Source organism: Panthera uncia, chromosome F1, assembly GCF_023721935.1.
Source record: "Panthera uncia isolate 11264 chromosome F1, Puncia_PCG_1.0, whole genome shotgun sequence".
Classification (NCBI taxonomy): Eukaryota; Metazoa; Chordata; class Mammalia; order Carnivora; family Felidae; genus Panthera; species Panthera uncia.
Window position 1 is genome coordinate 31,365,131 of NC_064813.1, and position 20,317 is coordinate 31,385,447.

A 20,317-nucleotide genomic window follows, 5' to 3' on the forward strand; every position below is an offset into this window, starting at 1 on the left:
ATAAGCTTGGGCCCCTCAGAACTTCCTTTTCCTCCTCATATTGATGGCACTGTCACAGTGACCTTCCCAGGGCCAACCAAGCCTGTCACTTCTCAGGTTTTCTGCATTCTTCTTTCAGATTCAGGGAGGCATCCAGAGGATTGACTGGCTCAGAAAGAGCCTCTCTGAGTGGAGTTGAATTCTAAATTTCAGAAGAGAAATAGAGGGCTGTCATGGAATCAGGATCTCTGCCCCTGTGTGTATGCTGCATGAGAGTCTACTTCTGGTCTTCCATTTACTGGTGCATGTATAAATTGTAGACCCCAGTCAATGAAACCATCTTTCCGAGACTCCACCCTGTGTGCTGAGTTAGGTTGAAAAATATTTCAAAAGCTACAGAAGCTATGACAATTTGAAAACTTTTGCTAGAGAAAATTTTGCTAATTTTGCATCAGAATTAATGTAATTTGATACCGTGTCTAGGCAAAGCAAATTAGCAGCTTGAAAGGTATGGTGATACCAGTGGATCACTCAGAAATACCAAGGTGGATCAAAACCCTAGAGGAGAAAGCAGGAAAAGACCTCTCTGACCTCAGTCGTAGCAATTTCTTACTTGACACATCCCCAAAGGCAAGGGAATTAAAAGCAAAAATGAACTACCGGGACCTTATGAAGATAAAAAGCTTCTGCACAGCAAAGGAAACAACCAACAAAGCTAAAAGGCAACCAACGGAATGGGAAAAGATATTTGCAAATGACATATCGGACAAAGGGCTAGTATCCAAAATCTATAAAGAGCTCACCAAACTCCACACCCGAAAAACAAATAACCCAGTGAAGAAATGGGCAGAAAACATGAATAGACACTTCTCTAAAGAAGACATCCGGATGGCCAACAGACACATGAAAAGATGCTCAACGTCGCTCCTTATCAGGGAAATACAAATCAAAACCACACTCATATCACCTCACGCCAGAGTGGCCAAAATGAACAAATCAGGAGACTATAGATGCTGGAGAGGATGTGGAGAAACGGGAACCCTCTTGCACTGTTGGTGGGAATGCAAATTGGTGCAGCCACTCTGGAAAATAGTGTGGAGGTTCTTCAGAAAATTAAAAATAGACCTACCCTATGACCCAGCAATAGCACTGCTAGGAATTTACCCAAGGGATACAGGAGTACTGATGCATAGGGGCACTTGTACCCCAATGTTTATAGCAGCACTCTCAACAATAGCCAAATTATGGAAAGAGCCTAAATGTCCATCAACTGATGAATGGATAAAGAAATTGTGGTTTATATACACAATGGAGTACTATGTGGCAATGAGAAAGAATGAAATATGGCCCTTTGTAGCAACGTGGATGGAACTGGAGAGTGTGATGCTAAGTGAAATAAGCCATACAGAGAAAGACAGATACCATATGGTTTCACTCTTATGTGGATCCTGAGAAACTTAAAAGAAACCCATGGGGGAGGGGAAGGAAAAAAAAAAAAGAGGTTAGAGTGGAAGAGAGCCAAAGCATAAGAGACTCTTAAAAACTGAGAACAAACTGAAGGTTGATGGGGGGGGGAGGGGAGGGTGGGTGATGGGTATTGAGGAAGGCACCTTTTGGGATGAGCACTGGGTGTTGTATGGAAACCAATTTGACAATAAATTTCATATATTGGGGAAAAAAAGAAAAAAAAAGAAATACCGAGGTGGTTAGTGTCTCCCTTGGCCTTAAGCCACCTGTCAGAATGAGCACCCAGTTGGCGGGCCGCTCTGACCTTTCCCCTGGAACCTGTGAGCGGAGCGGCATCTGCATCTTGGGATGCTGGTTGAGGTTGCCACACCTGTGTTGTGCCCAAAGGTGAAGAGACCAGGCATAAATAAGGAGCTTCACTGCCTGCAGGATAAAACCGAGGGACGCCTTGCATGATGTGGGGGTCTTGTTACAACCCAACTTCCTCTCTCAGGGTCGCCCCACCACCGTCCTTGAGTTCTAGGAACCAGCTATGCTGAGAGACTCGTGGTTCGTTAGATGAGATTTGTTCTCTCAACGGTCCAGCCTTGGCCATACTATTCCCTTCGCCTGGACTTTTCCATTTCCCTGCCCCCTTCCTCACTTACCAGACTAATTCAAGACCAAGTTCTGGCAGTTTCTCATGCAGGAGGGCTTTCTTCCCTCAGTTCCCCAAATGGAGTCAGTTAAATGCAGGCTTTGTTTCCAGGTACTTCTATCACAGCTAAATAACCTCAACTGACCTCTAGCCCACATTGTCCTTGTCCTTGCCTTCTGTACCTTTGGAGATGTTGTTTCCATGGTCTGGAACACCTTCCCACATGCTTCCTTCTATCCTCAGCTTTGCCTCTCCAGAAGAATTCTCTGGGGATGGTTTCTTCTCTTATCACAAAGCCAATTATGTTTTGCTAAGCACTGGTCTTCCAGTCCCTGATAGCTAGCATCAAGTCCACTGTTCAGTGGTAATGGTATGGTGAAGCTGAATCAGAAATCCAGAGGAGTTTACCACTCCGGCCTTTTCTCTTAATAACAACACTATCAACAGAAGACTAGAATCCAGTGATTTCTGATTGCTATTTTTTGGACAAATTTATCAAGGTAGGTACATACCTTATCAAACAGCTAAATAGAGGTTGGATGTTGTTTATTCCTCCCTAAACTCAACATATCCACCACTGCTTAGCTTCATTTTTATTTTTCTCTCTCCCCTCAGGGTAATTTTGACTGTTTTGCAGCCCCAGTGATTCAGGGCAAGACGCCCAGGGCCCTTGGCTTGTCCAAGGCATCATGGCAGACACTCAAGGCTTGGCTGTTCAAAGCTCCAGTGAGGCTCTGTTTCTTCCTCCTGACATTTGGCCGCCCCCCCCCCCCACACACACACACTTAGCCATCTCTCTTCATGAAAAATAATGACCTTGCTAATTTCAAGGCCTAAAATTACCTTTTTCTCTACATACTATTTCTTAATCTTTCCTCTTTCAAGTGAGAAAAGAAAAAAAATCATAAAACCACCTTTTTCCTACTCTCTGTAAAATCTGAATCTAGCCTGTGATTATTTCTTCTCAACTAGAAAAAAGTTCATTTATCAACTTAGTTACTAATTTCTTCAATTAACTACACTGCCTCTTTTATTTTTTTAATCATCAGTACGCAGTTAGCATGAAGTACTTTCTTGGCTAAGCCTGTTCTTTTATATTCTGTTTCATAAAGGCATCATACTCTTTTCCTTAACATTTTTACAATAGTTGAACATAGCCAGACTTTTTCAAAACAAGGCATCCAGCGGTTACTTGCAGACTAATCTTGAGGCTCACAGATGGGAGTTAGATAATGGTGCCTATAAGAATCATGGGAAGTTTTAAAAAACGTACCTGCTAAACCTCTTCTCACCCCACTTCACCCCTGAGCATAACTAAACCTAGGAAAATGTAATTTTTAAAAAAGCTCTTTTGATGATTCTAATATGCCTCCTGATTGAGAATCATGGTCATGGGGTGCCTGGGTGGTTCAGCTGATTAAACGGACGACTTCAGCTCGGGTCATGATCTCGCGGTTTGTGGGTTTGACCCTGGTGTTGGGCTCCGTGCTGACAGCTTAGAGCCTGGAGCCTGCTTCACATTCTGTGTCTCCCTCTCTCTCTCTGCCCCTCCCCTGCTTGTGCGCGCACTCTCTCTCTCTCTCTCTCAAAACTAAACATTAAAAAAAGAGAATCATGGTCACGATGGTTGGAGGTAGGCAGGGCCCACATGAGGATTGTTGATTTCACACATGACTTACATTGGGGAACAGAAGGGGGGGGCCGGTTAGATGTGATGGTTATGGGAGGCTTCTGGAAGAGTTGTGTCTGTTTTGAGTTGGATCTTGAATAATAAAAATATAGCAATAAATGACATGTGTTGAGCAGGTACCGCATGGAGCACTTCATATACATCATCACGTTTAATCCTCACCAAGGGTGGTCTTATCCCCTTTTTGTACAGATGGGGAAAGTGGAGCTCAGAGAGATCAAGCGCTTAGCTCAAAGTCACCCAGCAAGTGAGTAGCAGAACTGGCATTTAATCCTGTAGTCAGTGTGAGTCCAAAGCTCTGACTGCTATGATGTGTCAGATTTACTGGGAGGGAAGCAGCAGGGATTCGTGGTGTGGGTTATGGCAGGAAAATGATTTCTACCTGATCAAAATCTCTGCGGGAGACAGATATCTGGGCTTCTAAGAAGTCCTCAAAGTCAATTATGGATGTCACCATTAGGCTGGAAAAATTGTCTTTCTGTCTCTAAGAAGATGAGAAAGGCCAAGTTTTTATCATCACGAATAGACCTGGTGTATTATCATCCATTTCAATTTTTCTGTCTAATTCCATAATCATAATCCATAATCATAGTCATTTCTTGGAGATCAGAGGGACTTCCGCATCCATGCAGTCTTGCTTCTTGTCTGACTCCCTCATTTGGTAGGGTTTTTTTTATTCAAAGAAAGGCAGCAGCATCACGAGGCCAAGGCAAGCCCGCCACCACCCGCCTCCAAGAGCAGTGCGGCCCGTGGCCGGGGGCGGCGGTAGTGAGACCAGCGCTGCTCTCCCGCCCCCTTCCCTCCGCCGTTTCTCTGCTCGCCGGAGTCGCTGGGTTCCCCGGGCTCCGCTGGCCTGCCCGCCGCCCCTGACCGTCCGACGGCCCTCCCCACGCAGGCCTGGACGCCTGTCACCCCGCCGCAGAAAGCAAAGTGTGAAGAGTGGGGAGCGGGGAACCATGGACGCGAAGAGGAAGCTCCAATGGAGATGAGGAATCAGACTCCTGCAGCTGTTGGAAAACTTGTCCCCGACAATGGCAGATCAAATGGTGGGAAAACTGAGGCTGAACAACTGAATTTGTGAATTTAGACTTGCTCAGTGTCATAAACGCAGGCTTGATTTCAGTTTCAGATCTCCAACAGATACTTAAATGGAAAAAGCTTGAGCTTAGTGACAATAGCATCTTTGGAGGTCTGGACAAGTTAGCAGAAAACCTTTCAAATCTCACACATCTGGACCACAGTGGCAATACACGGCAAAATATCAGCACTGTGGAAACTCTGAAAAAGCGGGACTGCCTGAAAAGTGCGCATCTGTTTAACTGGGGTTACTAGTCTGAATGACTAGGGAGAGACTATCTCCCCCAGCTGACCTACCTGCATGGCTATGGCCAAGAGGATGAAGAAGCTCCTGGCTCAGAAGCCCAGGTGGATGCTGTGCAGGAAGGGGATCAGGGCAAAGGGAAAGATGAGGACAAGGATGGTGAGGAGGAGGAGTGTGATGGCCAAGAGGGTGACGAGGAAGAGGAGGGTGGAAAAGGGGTGACGATAAAGATGAAGTGAGTAGGAAGGAAGAAGACTTTGGACGTGATGGACAAGGTGATGAGGATGAGGAGGAAGATGGGTAAGAAAGCAGGAAAGGTAAGAGAGGAGAAGAGAAACTGATGATGAAGGAGAAGATGATGAAGACCCAAACGACCTGCAGGGAAAAAACTGTTCGGTATTGGTTGGACTGCTCACTGGTAGCTGTTTAAATGATAATAATAAAAGGGTGGCTGTGATACCAGCCACAGGACACCCACCCACCCAGAGAGCCAAAGGATAGTCCCTGTCACGTTCTGCCTTCCTCCTTTTGGTTCCTCTTCAAAATCCACCATCAAGCTTGGAGACTTCACTCCAACAAAACTGTGAGCACTGTTGGGTCTTTGTGTAAGACTCTTGCTGTAGCATGGGTCATTGTGGTTGGCCACTGACAGTTACATGAAGACTGTAACAGCATTTTTACTTTCTGTACAACAAAGAAGGTTTGCAAATAAAATCTTAATGTAAAAAAAGGACAATTTTCCACAGCAAAGAATTAGCTGGCCCCAAATATCAATGATGCCGAGGCTGAGAAACCTGGTATAAATGTTTGGGGCATGGACTTTGTAATCCAGATTGTCCGAGTTTGAATCCAGCTCCATACTTACTAGCTGTGTGACCTTGGCCAAGTTACTCAACCTCTCTGTGGCCCATCTGCAAATATGGCTAACCATAGCCCTTCCTCATAGGGCTGTGAAGAGATTTAAATGAGTCAGTATAGTTGGGGCACTGGAGCCGTGTGTCCACACAGTCAACGTTTGTTTCAGAGAGGTGTCTGGTGCCGTGGCAGGGCGGGTTCCCAAGCCAGCCTGCCTGCGTGTGAATCCTTCATCTGCCACTTACCATGTGTGACTTTGGGCAAATCACTTAAACATTCTTGACTCAGATTCATCTGTAAAATGCAGATAATAATAGTATCTACCATTAAGATAAATTATGTGTGCAAAATGATTAGAACAGTGATTTACACATCATAAAAGCTGTGCACGTACCGGTTGTTATTATGACTCTTAGTATTTCTTTATTAAGTAAATATTTGAGCCTCCTGTGCACAAAGGGGTGGAATCACGTGTGTTACGGCTATGAGACTGCAGAGTCAAGATTAGGACCACTGACTCAGGAAAGGATAGCCCTGTCCGATATGAGAGTTTACGACTCTCTCTACTCCTTGGCATTCTGTGTGGTAGAGAGCTGGGTGGGGGATGACCATTTGGGGTAATTATTACTTTGGAGGCAATGTGGAGAGAGGCGCTGTGACCCCACAGTGTCACTTAGCAACCAAATAATTCCAGTTCTGACTTTGAACAACTAAGATCACGGCTGGTTTCCAGTGAGGAAAATCACCAGATGCTAGAAGTACCAAGACCAGACTTGTCAACAATGGAGAAAAGGATTTTAATCTCTTTCTATTACTACTATTGGAAGAGGCAGTTCTTTAAAAGACATTTTGTGCAGTCATTGCGCTGTTCCATTCTGATTCACCATGGTGATTGTAGGGCCTTTTGAAAAATTTTCTTTTAGGTAGTTGTTTTGAGATGTAGAAGAGAAAGTTTGAGCTTTCTGTGAGCTTATAACTTTAGGTGTAGACATAAGGACTATTGGAAAATGAGCCCAGTTAAGGTTAACACACACTTGTCTAAATGGCTTTAAAAATTATGTGTTCTATTAAATGGCTTTGTTAATTTGATTCTCTTTGATGACTCATATTGGAGAAACAGAAACTTAGGGCTCTCGTTATCAAGTAAAGCAAAACAGTGGGTTTGCAAACCTGCAAGCCAGCCTACCTTGTTAGCCAGGTGCAACTGTGCCTAAGCGGTTGTCTCTTTGCAATCAAGAACTCAGCAAGCACAAAATAAGTACAAGTAGCAAATTATTTGGAGACCTTTCCAACCTGTGTCTGACCTTCTTGATTCATCTGCGGAAGTAATTGCTGTGGAAATTGCCGTGCTTTTATCTGTGGCGCTATTAAAACACTGGTTGCAATGAGGTGGTACAGACTGCTTGGTTAATGGGTTACCGTGGAGTGGGAGCCGTTGTTTCATTCGACAGATGAGAAGTAGCTGAAAATAACCTTCTCTCTCTCCTGTAAGAATTTTGCTTGTTAAGTGACATTCACCAACACAGCAGAGTTTCAGCGTGGTATAGGAGTTTGTGCTATTCTTAGCAAGATATTAAGTGAGAGTTTTCAGGCTTTTCTTGTTATAAAGTAGGGAATGTATGAGGGTTTTATATTCCCTGGTTTCAGGGAATCTTTCTGTGCTCAGGGGAATAGCTGTCTGGCTTGAGAAGGAATGAGGATGTGGAGTTGGTAGGACATTCAGAGCCGAGTAGTCCTTTGCATCAATGTCCCACGTGTCATGTTACCACTAAGCTGTGGGATTATTCCCTCATTCTCTCCTGGCTTCACTGCCATTGCTCTTTCTTGTGGGGTAAGGTCAGCTGCCTCCATGGCCTCATCCTGCTTCCTCAATATGGCCCAATATTTTTCCCCCCTCCAACCAGCCTCCCTCTTGGAGTGGAGCATTGAGGATCCCTGTGGTATAAAGCAGCATTTCTCAAACTTTAAGATGCCTCAGAATCACCCGGAGAGTTTGAAAAAATACAAATTCCTGGCTGTCACCCCCAAAGATTTTGATCCAGTAGATCTGGAGGGGGCATGAGAATTTGCATTTCTACCAGCCGCCCAAGCATGTGATCCTTGTGGTTTGAGACCACACTTTGTGAAGCCTTTGTGTGATATTACAATAGTATATTATATTGTGTGATTTATAATAGTAAGTACATATTTGGTGTTCCTCCCTGTTTCTGGCACAGAGCTCCTAAAACCCTTGGAATTTCTGTGCTGACAGCAATAAAGGTGTCCCTTGTTATGTTAATGAAGTGACTTTTGGAAGCACTTAAGGATCTGGGTTGGTTGCCTGGGGAGCTAATCAGGTGATTAGAGGGATGGAACTTTGACCCCCTCCCTTGTGTTACCCATCCCCCAGCCCTTCCTGGGAGGGGAGAGGGGATGGAGTTCATTCACCAATGGCCTATGATTTAATCGATCTTGCCTATGTAACGAAGCTTCCATAAGAACCCAAAAGGAGAGGATTTGGAGAGCTTCCAGGTTGGTGAACCAGAACACTTCCAAATACCATGCCAGGCCCCAAACTCCAGGAGGACAGACGCTCCTTTGTTCAGGGTCTTGCCCTGTGTATCTCTTCATCTGGCTGTTGAACCAGTAATCTAGTGAGTGAACAGATTTCCTGAGTTCTGTCAGCTGCTTTAGCAAATTATTCGAACCCAAGGAGGGGTTCACGGGAACCATTGTCAGAAGTACATGTAGCAATCTGGACTTGCAAATGACATCTTAAGTGGGGCCAGTCTTGTGGGGCTGAGCCCTTTGCCTGTGGAATCTGATGCTGCCTTCCATAGATAGTCTCAGAATGGAGTTGAATTGTAGGACACCCAGTTGGTGTCAAGGAAATGGCTGTAGGGTGTAGAAAAGGCCCACCGACACCATAAACCTTGCACTATTGAACCTGAGGGAACTCTCCTCTATGGGACAGTTTCTTCAATAGTTAGCCAATACCAATTTCTGAGCACCCACTGAATGCAGAGGAAGATGTCCCTGAAGTGACCACCACAATTCCTGCACTCCAGAAAGTATTCTGTTTAAAGAATGGCACAAGCCTACATATCACAGTAGGATGGAGTCACTCAAAGCCAAGAGCTGAGGGGACCAGAGTCCAGGGGTGATGAATGGAGGGATGTTAACACTGGGTGGGTCAAGAAAGAAAACTAAGATTTATTTTGGATCCCCCTGCCCCATGCCAGCATTGTGGTTGGCATTTGTTGTGTTAATTCCCTGAATCTTCACAGAAATCTGAAGGGTGGAGATTATGCTCTCTTTCATGAATAAGGGACCTGAGGCTCTTATGACTCGAATTGGTGGTGTCAAGGCCAAGGGCAGGCCACCCCAATATGAGCCACTTTGGCTGAATATTATTTTGAGCATAAGAAGACAATCAACACCCTGTGGGCTCAAGAGAAGCTTTTGCTCTTCTCTTAACTGCATAGGAGAATCTAAATTGGGGGTCTTTCTCAGAATAAGGGGTATTAGTAGAGATAAATTTTATCTGAGTGATCCATCTATATGGCAGGAGAAACATCAAATTACCAATTATCTGCTCTCCTTATCTCCCTGTGAAGGAGCTTTCCTCTGGAGTCCCAGACCCCTGCCCCCTTCTCCATAGTTCAAGATGACATCTATACCTCATTTTGCCTGTCTTTGAAATTGCCATGTCTATGTGGATTCTCTGTATGCATGCTTTTAAATTTGATTTTCTCCTGTCAATCTGTCTCAAGTCAATTTGATTCTTGGTCCAGCTCGAAGGACCATGAAGGGGATAGGAATTCTTGCTCCCTGACAGTGGCAGAGTCAGTAGGGTTCTTACTCTTCAGAGACCAAGTTATTTTTACTATACCATGTTGCTTCCCAGCACAGCACATGACACTCCTGAGTATTCAGTTAATACTTGTTTGTTGAACGAAGACATCAGATAATTAAGTTAATGGAGGAATGTTTCCAGGAAATGATGACTCTGGAGATGGTCCTTAACCGTCCTACTATTAATTATTGTTATTATCTGTTGAGCATTTGATACGTACCAGGTACTGATAAGCATTTTCTATATATTATCCCACTTGTTAAAAAGTAAACTATAAGGCAATTATTAACTCCATTCTATATGAAGATATTTAAAGAGGAGGAATGATTACCCTAAGGTTGGTAGTGGAACCAGATTTCCAAATCGCGGCTTTTTGTCTTCAGAGTACAGGTTTCTCCTACACCAGGTTGATCTGCTAGCATAACAGTTTCTTTTTTATCTTCCCATTGTTACTACTCATTTCTTTCCAGACAATGAGATAGATTCATAGCTATGGATTTCAAATCACAGGAAATAAGATTTTTAAACTTAGTTGCCAGTTACCATGCCAATATAAACATTATCCTCACACCCACTCATCATTATCACATTAGAATAAGCAAAAGCAATAACAGCAGCAAAGACCAAAAATACTACATGAACAAAATTAGATGTGTTGCTGTCATGTGGGCCAGATGATATGGAATGAGGACTTCATTCTGGTTCCCAGGCCTTCCTCCCTACCCCCTCTGCCTTCCTGCACGCTTACGGTTCTTCATTCCTTCCTGATCTCTGAATAGCTTCATTCAGAATCAATAGTATTTCAGATGATGTGTCAAAGCTCTTGGCATTGAGGGATTTTTGAGATTCCTTTGAAGCCCTCTGTTTTTGCATGATGAACTTGATTTACATCATCTCTTTCTGGACTCCAGTATTTTCCTCTAATGATAAATTTTGAGTCCATCTATGCAATTAAAAGATAATAGTGCCCATTCAGACTAATGTTCCAGGTTACCATCCTAACAAAATGCTGTCTGATGTGTGCGTTCTGACATTTGACTCCAGGACGATAACTGAAAGAGACGATAACATTGAAGATCTCTTTGTTCCAACTCAGTACTCTGGGTGCTTTCCCCCAGTGCCTCGTTCCCCCGGATAACCCAGGGAAGTGAGCAGGTGTTGTCTTTTGTCAGGCTGATGGAAATGGAGGGAAAAAGAAGTAAAGTAGTTTGCCTCCGGCCACACAGCTCTAAGTCGCTGAGCTGGAATTTGAACCCAAGAGGGTATAACTCAGAAGACCCCATCTTCTGCCTTTATCAGATAATATTGTCGGTGCCGAAGTCACTGGGTTCACCTGTCATAATTTGCTGGGCTGTTCCTAACAAAGAAAGCCAGGAGATTCCATTTGTGAGCTCTTCTCTGCCTTTTTTCAGTTCTACGTGCTGTATCTCATTACTGTCTTAGAAGTGAAAGGATATCTGTGGACTGCTTTGAGCTCCCAGTGCCAGTGTTGTGTGTGTTAATGATTTTTACCCCCAACCCACCAGTGCAGCTATATGATTTAATGAGTGGCTCATCCTAATCAGATGGCTGGCTAATGGGGAATAAGGATCATAAGACTGGTGGTTTTATTCTAACAGAAATTCATATAACAAGAGTCATTTTCTTCAAAAAAAATGAAGAAATTAAGTCTCATTAAAATAAGCAGTAAGGCATAGTCTTAATGGATATTGAATTTGAGGCACTATCTGGTTTAAAAGCAGGGATTGGAAAGGGCTTCTGCTTCCTTGGTTTTTCCTGTTGGCATCTATGAGATCTGGGGGTGGTGGGATAGCCAGGGTAGGAGTAGAGTTGAAGAAGAAAAGGGGTGGAGAGAAGGAAGGAGGGAGGGAGGAAAAAGAAAGAGAGAATGTTATAATCCATTTTCTGGAAGTGGGCTTTTTATAGATAAGCAACTCTTTCCTTTTGGTCTGTCTAAACCTACTCTAAAAAAAGAAATTGGTGAATAATGTAACCAGCCTTGATCATGAAGAACAAATCAAAACCAACATTTATGTCCACAGAGTTTGACACCATATTCTGAAATGAAACCTGAATCGCACAAGAGGATAGAAAATCATAGTACTGTGCTTTTCAAAGTTCCCAGCAGTAACAGTATCACCTGGGAACTTGCTAGACATATACATTCTCTAGGGCCTACCCAAGACCTACTAAATCAAGAAGAGTCAAGGGTTCAGAACTGTATAAGATGCCCTGCAGTTATTAGGACACACACTGAAACTTGAAAGTAGGTGATTTAGTAGAGTATGGCATTGGAGTCAGAGAGACCCTGAGTTCTGACCTCCCTGCATGCTGTTTCTCTGATTTTGGACTTCCGTTTCCTTATCTGCCAAATAGTGATGGTACCCTTCTTTAGGTAGTGTTGTTTTTTATGATTACTACATTGCTTTGAGCTCTCGAATTGCTGGCTTTGAAGATTTGAAAACTATTTTCAAATTTGTAGGGGTCACTTTGTGCCAAAGCCAGCAATTCCTAATTGCCTTTGCAAACCATTAGTATTATTGTCAGTAAACATGGCTAACTGAGCACACACATTTACATCTATCTGATCACTCCTGAAACCCCTCTAAAGAAACAACAAAGGAAAGGTCTTTTTAGGGCTTGGAATCCATAAGCATAAAGAGCCCTAGAGTAGGATAACAAAAATTTGAAAGCTAGAAAGCAGTTATTGACTTGGCAGACCAAAGAGAGATGAACCCTAAGGTGACAGAGGGGATATCTAAACAATAATTTGTTTTACAGCAGAACTGCCCCAAAAGCTCAGGCATTAGTGGCAATAAGTACCATTAGAAGTGAGAGTGAAGGAAGGTTAAGAATAGGGCTGGTTGAAAGTTTGTTTAGGAAGCATTTAGACCCCAAGATATCCTTCTTCTGTGAAGCTGGGTTACTACCCCTCCTCCACTCACAGAAGCCTTGTGTATTCTTGAAAGAGAGTCTCTGGGCTGGGAGACACCAGGGACATAGGAAGGCAGAGGTACCACAGGACAGCAGGGCTTAGGGGGAAGTTTATATACTGAATGCTGAGACTTTCAACCTCCCTACTTGTTTGCTACATGCTGTGAGCATTCTCCAGACAAGAGATTGAGGACTTCTCTAGGAACTCAGAAAAGTGCAAAAGGACAATCCTAACGTTGATGGCACCATGGATTCTTCAATACAAACTCCAGCCAGGTCACCCTATCATGAATTCTCACAGTTGAACCCCACTCATACACACAAAGGCTCTTGATCATTTTTTTTTAACTCCTCCTCTAAAATATGAGCAGGCATCTAAGATTACCATATATTCTAATATGAAAGGCAGGCAAACATAAATAAATGAGGAAACAAAGACCAAACAGGGATAAGAAAACCGAAAACTATATCTATTGTTGATATCCTCAGAAAATAAGATATTAATGTCAATGAAACAGAACAGAATTGCTGTTTAAAAGCAACATTTAAAGAACCAGAAACTGATGGAAATGAAAAGTATGATAGTAAATGAAAATTAAATAAAAGGAATAGGAGATAAAAATTGAAGAAGTCTCCCATAAAGTGATAGGAAACCAGAGAGAAAAATAAGAAAATTAGATTAATCTAGGGCCCCAGCATCTGATTAACAGGAGATCTGGGAAGAAAGAGTAGAAAATGAAGAGGAAGAAACCATCAGGGAAATAACCCAATTAATTATGTAACTAAACTATTAACTATATAACTAAACTTACTGTCATATTTTTCAATATGTACATAAATCAAATCATTATTATACACCTTAAACTAGTAAATGTTATATGTCAGTTATATCTCAATAAAACTAGACAAAAAAAAAGATGAGACCAAGAGAATCTTTTACCAATATGACTTTGTAAGCCTACCTCCATTTTTAAGAATTCTCTTTTCAATTATGATGTTTTTACCTGATTTGTCTCTTGCATCAATACTTATTCCCTCTGTGTATTCATTCAGCCCATGCTCTTTTAGTCTTTTCCTGTATTCGGCATAAAAGGGGAGAAGAAAGATGTCAGAGATGTCGTAGCTGTATCCATATCAATTCATCTTCCATGACCACTATGTTCCCATCATTGCCAGATGGAGTGGCAATGTGATAAGAGCTAACAAAGGCCTAATGACCTTCTGCTGAGAATCAAGAGTATAGAAACAAGAATGGGTATGAGAGTAGAGTCTTCTTTAAATTCTGTTTTAATATATCATTTGGAATCCTGTATGAACAAAGTTAGTTTGGATAAACCCATAAACTATCCACAGAAAGCAATAATTGTTAAATTATTAAAAAAAGAAAAAAGACTTTAGTCCTTTAACTCTAAGGTTTGATATACCTGCAGAAGTAGTTTTTTTTTTTAATTACTTTTTTAGCCTTTTTGAATTTAGGAGTAAATTATGCTCTGTAAGTTTATTAGAAGTTGAAGTACATTTTCCAACAGGAGTAATTTTGTGAGTAATGACCAATTTCCTAGAGAAGCCCACAAGTCTGTTTAACCCACTGCTTATTAAAAGTATGTGGGTGACATTCTAATGGCTCTGCAGAAGCCAGCCACCCAGAATGCCAGGGATGCCCTGCTGATACAGAGGTGGGGTCTTCACATCGTCACTCCCCTTTGTTAGCAGGCAGATGAGGTCCTGCCTCTGCTTCAAGACCCTGGAGTAGACGTCCCAAAGACACAGAGATGAGAGATGGGGAAGCAGTGTGGCTAGTGGCTCTAGATGGGGTGGGGTGGGGGGGTGCTAAGGAGACCTGGGAGCTAGAGAGCAGGTTAAGCATAAACAAAGAATAACCAGGAACTTAGGACCTGAGACCTGTTAAACACACTTCTTATTTCTAAACTCACTCCTGCAGTGTCTCTTTCTGTTCCACTGAAGATCCTCGAGATTGAACTACCTACTTTACTTCCTTTTCCATCGCCCTTAATTTGTTGCTTCTAACTAGGGTTTCCCTCCGTCTTGGGTTCATAAAATAGAACGGTCTCTCAATTTTCCTTCTCCCTTGGCTTTTGAGAAACTGTGAAGAATTTTATTTTAAGTGATTAAAAAAAACTGACTAGAAATAAAAATTGTCCTTATTATGCTTATCCTTCTGTCACCCCATCCACCACTGTCACCACCCTCCATGTTTACTTTTTTCTTTGCCCTTCCCTTCCCTTCCCCTCCCCTCCTTTACCCTCCCCTCTCCCCTCCCCTCCTCTCTTCTCCCTCCTTTTCTCTCCTTTTTTCTCCTCTCTTCTCTTCTTCTTTTCTTTCAGTTTGATCTGCTGGAGGCAGGTCTAGGAAGGAAGGAAGGAAGGAAGGAAGGAAGGAAGGAAGGAAAGAAGGAAGGAAAGAGGAAGGAAGTGAAGTAACCCAAGAAAATTTCGTTGAAATGAAGGCCATAAGTTTCCAGATTAAAAACCTAGCACAATGGATGAGACCTGAGCCAACAATCAGCAATAGGCACAGCATTATGAATTTTCAGAACATTGTGGAAAAATAGTTTCTTGTCAGAAAAAACAGGTTCAGTATGAAGGATAAAGGATCTGAATGCTTTTGACTTCTCAACAGAAAGAGAAGACAAGGGAGAGATGCTTCCATCGAGAAATGAGAGAAATGATTTCTCATCTAGAATTCTACACCCAGCTCAGGTATTGAGTGTAAGAGTAAACATTAGGGCTCAAAATTTTTGCTCCCATATACCTTTCTCAGAACACTATTAAAGGATGCCTTCTACAAACAAAAGTGAGTAAACCAAGAGGGTGGAAGATCTGAGATACAGGAATCAGGGGACCTAACCCAAATAAGTGAAACCACTTCTAGAATGCTTAGGGCAGAGACACCCACGGCTGGTGATGGAACAGTTCAGAAGCCTCCAGAAGAGATTTTTTTTAGCTTCTTTTTTTCCCTAAGTTTATTTAATTATTTTGAGAGAGAGAGAGCATGGGAGGGTCAGAGAGAGAGAATCCTAGGCAGTCTGTGCACTGACAGTGCAAAGCCCAATGTAGGGCTCAAACTCATGAACCGAGATCATGACCTGAGCCAAAACCAAGAGTCAGACACTTAACCTACTGAGCCACCCAGGTGCCCCCAGGAGAGATTTCTTTATGGAAATGAAATTAATAGGCTGACTAATATATTTTCATATATTAAGAAGAGACTTTGTCTGTGGTAGAATTTGGAGTCAAATTAGAGATAGGTAAATTAAGTAGATGAAAATATCATTAGCTACAGGGAAAAGGAAAAAACTGTAGAAAAGGAAAAGTAACCTGAGTATACTACATGGCTTTGCTGTGAATATCATTCATCTAGTTACAATAATATCAGCACAGATAATTATGGAACCAAGATGATGATATAACTATGTTGGAGGATGGGGCCATGGGAAGAGGTGTGGGAAAGGAATGTGAGATGGCGGGGGAGTACAGGTAAGGAGCTAAATTCTCAGAGGACAGTGGATAATTCCTAAAACTGAAATATCAGGACATGGTGATTTGAGAATGACATTCAACAATGAACCTCAACAGCAAAACAACCAGCTAACACAATGGAAAAATGGGTGCGTCTGCAGAATAGGAAAGTGGGTGAAAAGAAAGAAGGTCTAGGGGAGTAAAGATTTTAAAAGATGTTCTGGCCACTTAACTCTTTAGCCTATATGTATGTGTATGGATACAAAAATAAACATGAAAATTTGAAAAGGGAAACAAAAATTTTTGCCAGCAAGTTGTAATTAAGGGCCAGAGAATACTGTTTTTATTTCTTTGGGTGGGACCCAGGGCTCTTGCTATGATACAGTGTTAACTCTAAACTGCTCAAAGATAGCGTGCCTGGGTGGCTCAGTTGGTTAAGTGTCTGACTCTTGATTTCAGCTCAAGTCATGATCTCATGGTTTGTGAGATTGAGCCCCGAGTTGGGCTCAGTGCTGACAGCATGGAGTTGGCTTGGGATTCTCTCTGTCCCTCTCTCTGTGCCCCTCCCCTGCTCACACACACACATGCTCTCGCTCTCAAAATAAATAAACTTAAAAAAAAAAAAACCTGCTCAAAGAAAGAAAGAAAACTGCTCTTACCCAAATCAGCATTTTGCTTTGGGACTAGGAAAGGTCTTTCCCACCATGGAGGGGCCCAGCTGTTTCACATTTAGAGTCATCCAGGGAATCCTCAGAGCTGGGGGGTTCTGTTATGCAGGGATGTTCCAATCCCCTTCTCTTCCCACATCACAATCAAATATCTACTCAAGTGAAATCTGGACATACACGTCATCTTTCCCAGTTAGGCTGTGAGTATGTAAGGCATAATGCTTTATAGAGAGATATTAATAAATAAAATGTGTGCATGAAAAATGTATAACCTCACTTCATATAAAATTAGAGAAGGGGCATTGAGAGCAGAATTATCCATTTTTAATAGTAATAATGTTTCTGATAGTAATAATAATTGAATAAGGCCCTCCTGAGGACCTTCAACCTTCTAGAATGTCTCAGAAGCAGACTGGCACGAGAGCAGCCCTGGGCTGTAAATGATAGATGTGGCATTGCTGCCTTAATTGACCAGCATATGCCGGTGTCTCAGACCTGCACCTTGTTCTCAAATTATGGACAAGAGAGCTATTCTTACTGTATTGATTTGGTGTAACTATATTTTTAAGCTCAAAATTAAATTAATTTTCTAGCAGCCATCTCGAGAAAGGCACCTCTTACTCTTCATGCATGACCTTTGGTTCATTGTGGACCAGAAAACAGAGCTGAGCCAGGACTGCCATACAGGCTTATTGAGTTAGAGTCAGACTCACTGGGAACAAGGCAGCTAGCCCAGGCCCTGGGAGGCCGGTTTTGAGCACACTTGGTGATGCAGGAGGCAGGAAGCGGGAGGCCTGACCCTGTTGTGTCTGAGGTTATTTATGAACTTACAGAGGCTGTGTCTGCATTATTCAGGCTTTGACTACTTTTGCTTTTATCAAGCTTCTTTTGTTCAGATTGGTATCACTCCCTGGTACATTTCTAGAGCTGGCAGCACTCTTTCCCATCCTCATTTGTGTCTTTTCAGGTAGAACTTGGTCCTCAGTTTCTTAGGCAACCGTATCTGGCACTGGTGGACAGACTAACTGAAAATTTCCTTCCCTAACATCCATATCCCTGCCTTTCTCTCTTACTCTTCCCTCTCTTAGTTTTTGGCTAAGCCTGAGTAAGATCATTTGAAAGAAATTATTGTGGCCCCTCCATGCGATGGGATGGCAGGCATCAATAAAATGGAAGGAACCGTTGATACATGCAACAACACGGATACATCTCAAGGGCATTTTGCTAAGTGTAAAAGGCCAATGTCAAAAGGCCACATACGTGATTCCATTTGTATAGTGTTTTTGAAATGGCAGAATTATAAAAAAGGAGAAGAGATTAGTGGTTGCCAGAGAGAGTGAGTATAAAGGGGGAGCACGAGAGAGGTCTCTGCAGTGATGGCACAGTTTTTGTATTCTGTGTGGTTCTAGTTACATGAACCGGCACGTGTGATAAAATGACACAGAATTCTACGCATACTTCATGGCAGTGTAACTCTTCTGGTTTTGACATTGTGCTCTAGTTCCATGAGATGTCACCAGTGGGGAAACTGGGTGAGGGGTATACAAGATCTCTCTGTACTGTATCTTTACAGCTTTCTGTGAATTTATAATTATTTAAAAATAAACTGTTTTTTTTTCTTACAAAGAGGAATGAGGTATTCATAATGAACAATATGGATGAATCTCAAGATAATTATGCAGAGTGTAAGAAACTAGTAAAAAAATAGTACAAAAGAAAAATATAGACAAAATGGACTACGTCAAAACTAAATACTTTTATGCTGCAAACAATGCCATCAAGAAAATGAAAAGACAACCCACATGGTGTGAGAAAATACTTGCAAATCATATATCTGATAAAGGATTTGTATCCAAAATATATAAAGAACACTTACAACTCAATAATAAAAAGACAAACAACCCAACTGAGAAACAGGCAAGATTTAAGTGGACATTTTCTTTAAAGAGCAGATAAGAATGACCAGTAACCATATGAAAAGATGCTCAGGTCATTAGCCATCAGGGAAATGCACATGAAAACTACAATGAGATAGCAATTCTCACTCACTAGGATGGCAGTAATCAAAAAGACACATGGGGCACCTGGGTGGCTCAGTCACTTAAACGTTCAACTGTTGATTTCAGCTCAGGTCATGATCCTAGGGTCATGGGATCAAGCACCATGATGGGCTCCTGGAGGCTGCTTAAGATTCTCTTTCTCCTTTTGCCCCTCTCCCCCTGCTCGTGTTCTCTCTTTCTAACAAAGCAAAACAAGACATTTGGAACTCTCATACACTGCTGTTGGAACTGGAACACAGTGCAGCAGGGAAAAGAGTTCCTCAAAATGTTAAACATAGTTACCAGATAACCCAGCAATTCCACCCCTAGCTATATGCCCAAGAGAATTGAAAATATGTTCATGCAAAAACTTGTACATGAGTGTTCATAACAGCATTATTTATAATAGCCAAAAAGTGAATGACCTGGATGCCCATGAACTGATGAATGGATAAATGAAATATGGCTTGTCAATATCCTTGAATATTATTTATTCAACAATAAAAAGGAATGAAGTACCAATACATGTTGCAACATGGATGAACCTTGTAAACACTGTGTTAAATGAAAGGAACCAGCCACATAAGTTCATATCTTGTATGATTTAATTTATTTGAGAGGTCCAGAGTAGGCAAATCTATACAAACAGAAAGCAGATTACTGGTTGTCTAGGGCTAGGGGATTGGGAGGGAAATGCGGAATGACTGATAATGGGTATGGCGTTTCTTTGGGAGGGGGATGAAAATATTCTAAACATAGATACAGTGATTGCACAACTCTGTAAATAACAGCCATTTAATTGTATACTTTAAGTAGGTGTATTTTAGGGTTATGAATTATATCTAAATAAAATGTTTAAAAAGAGTATATATTGTATGATAACATTTATAGAAAATTCTTGAGAATGCAAGCTAATTTATGGTAACAGAAAATATCAGCAATCACTTGGGAATGGGAAGGATTATAAAGGTCCATGACCCAACTTTTTGGGAAGTGATGGAAATGTTCACTAATTTGATTGTGGTGATGGTTTTATGGGTGTATACATATGTCAAAACTTATCAGATTGTATACTTTAAATGTTCAGTTTATTATATGTCAACAATAACTCAATTTTTTTTAAAAAAAGCAGAGCAAAAACATGTGTGAACTTCACAAATAAGTATTTATTAAGTTTTAAAAAATAATTTGACAGATACTTATCGGGTACTGGCATAGTGGTAGCTCCCGGGGATACAATAGCAAGAAAAAGATGGGTCCAGCCTTCAAGCAACCCATACAGGCACCAGGAAAGAAAGAAGCATATAGTTGCAAAATGGTTTATATACTATTTCCAGCTGTGTAGAAATATGCCTGGGGAGTCATGGTCACCTTCATGGGGAGGCTTACTGGAAGTGGTGGCACTTGAGCTCA

The 20,317-nt window shown here is 41.9% G+C and overlaps 1 protein-coding gene and 1 pseudogene across 1 annotated transcript in view; both read left to right on the plus strand.

Annotated features, from left to right (window-relative positions):
* The window catches only part of KCNH1 (potassium voltage-gated channel subfamily H member 1), a 331,323-nt gene that overhangs the window by 194,886 nt on the left and 116,120 nt on the right, over positions 1 to 20,317 (plus strand). The window lies entirely within an intron of this gene.
* LOC125925314 (acidic leucine-rich nuclear phosphoprotein 32 family member B-like) lies at positions 4,704 to 5,982 on the plus strand (annotated as a pseudogene).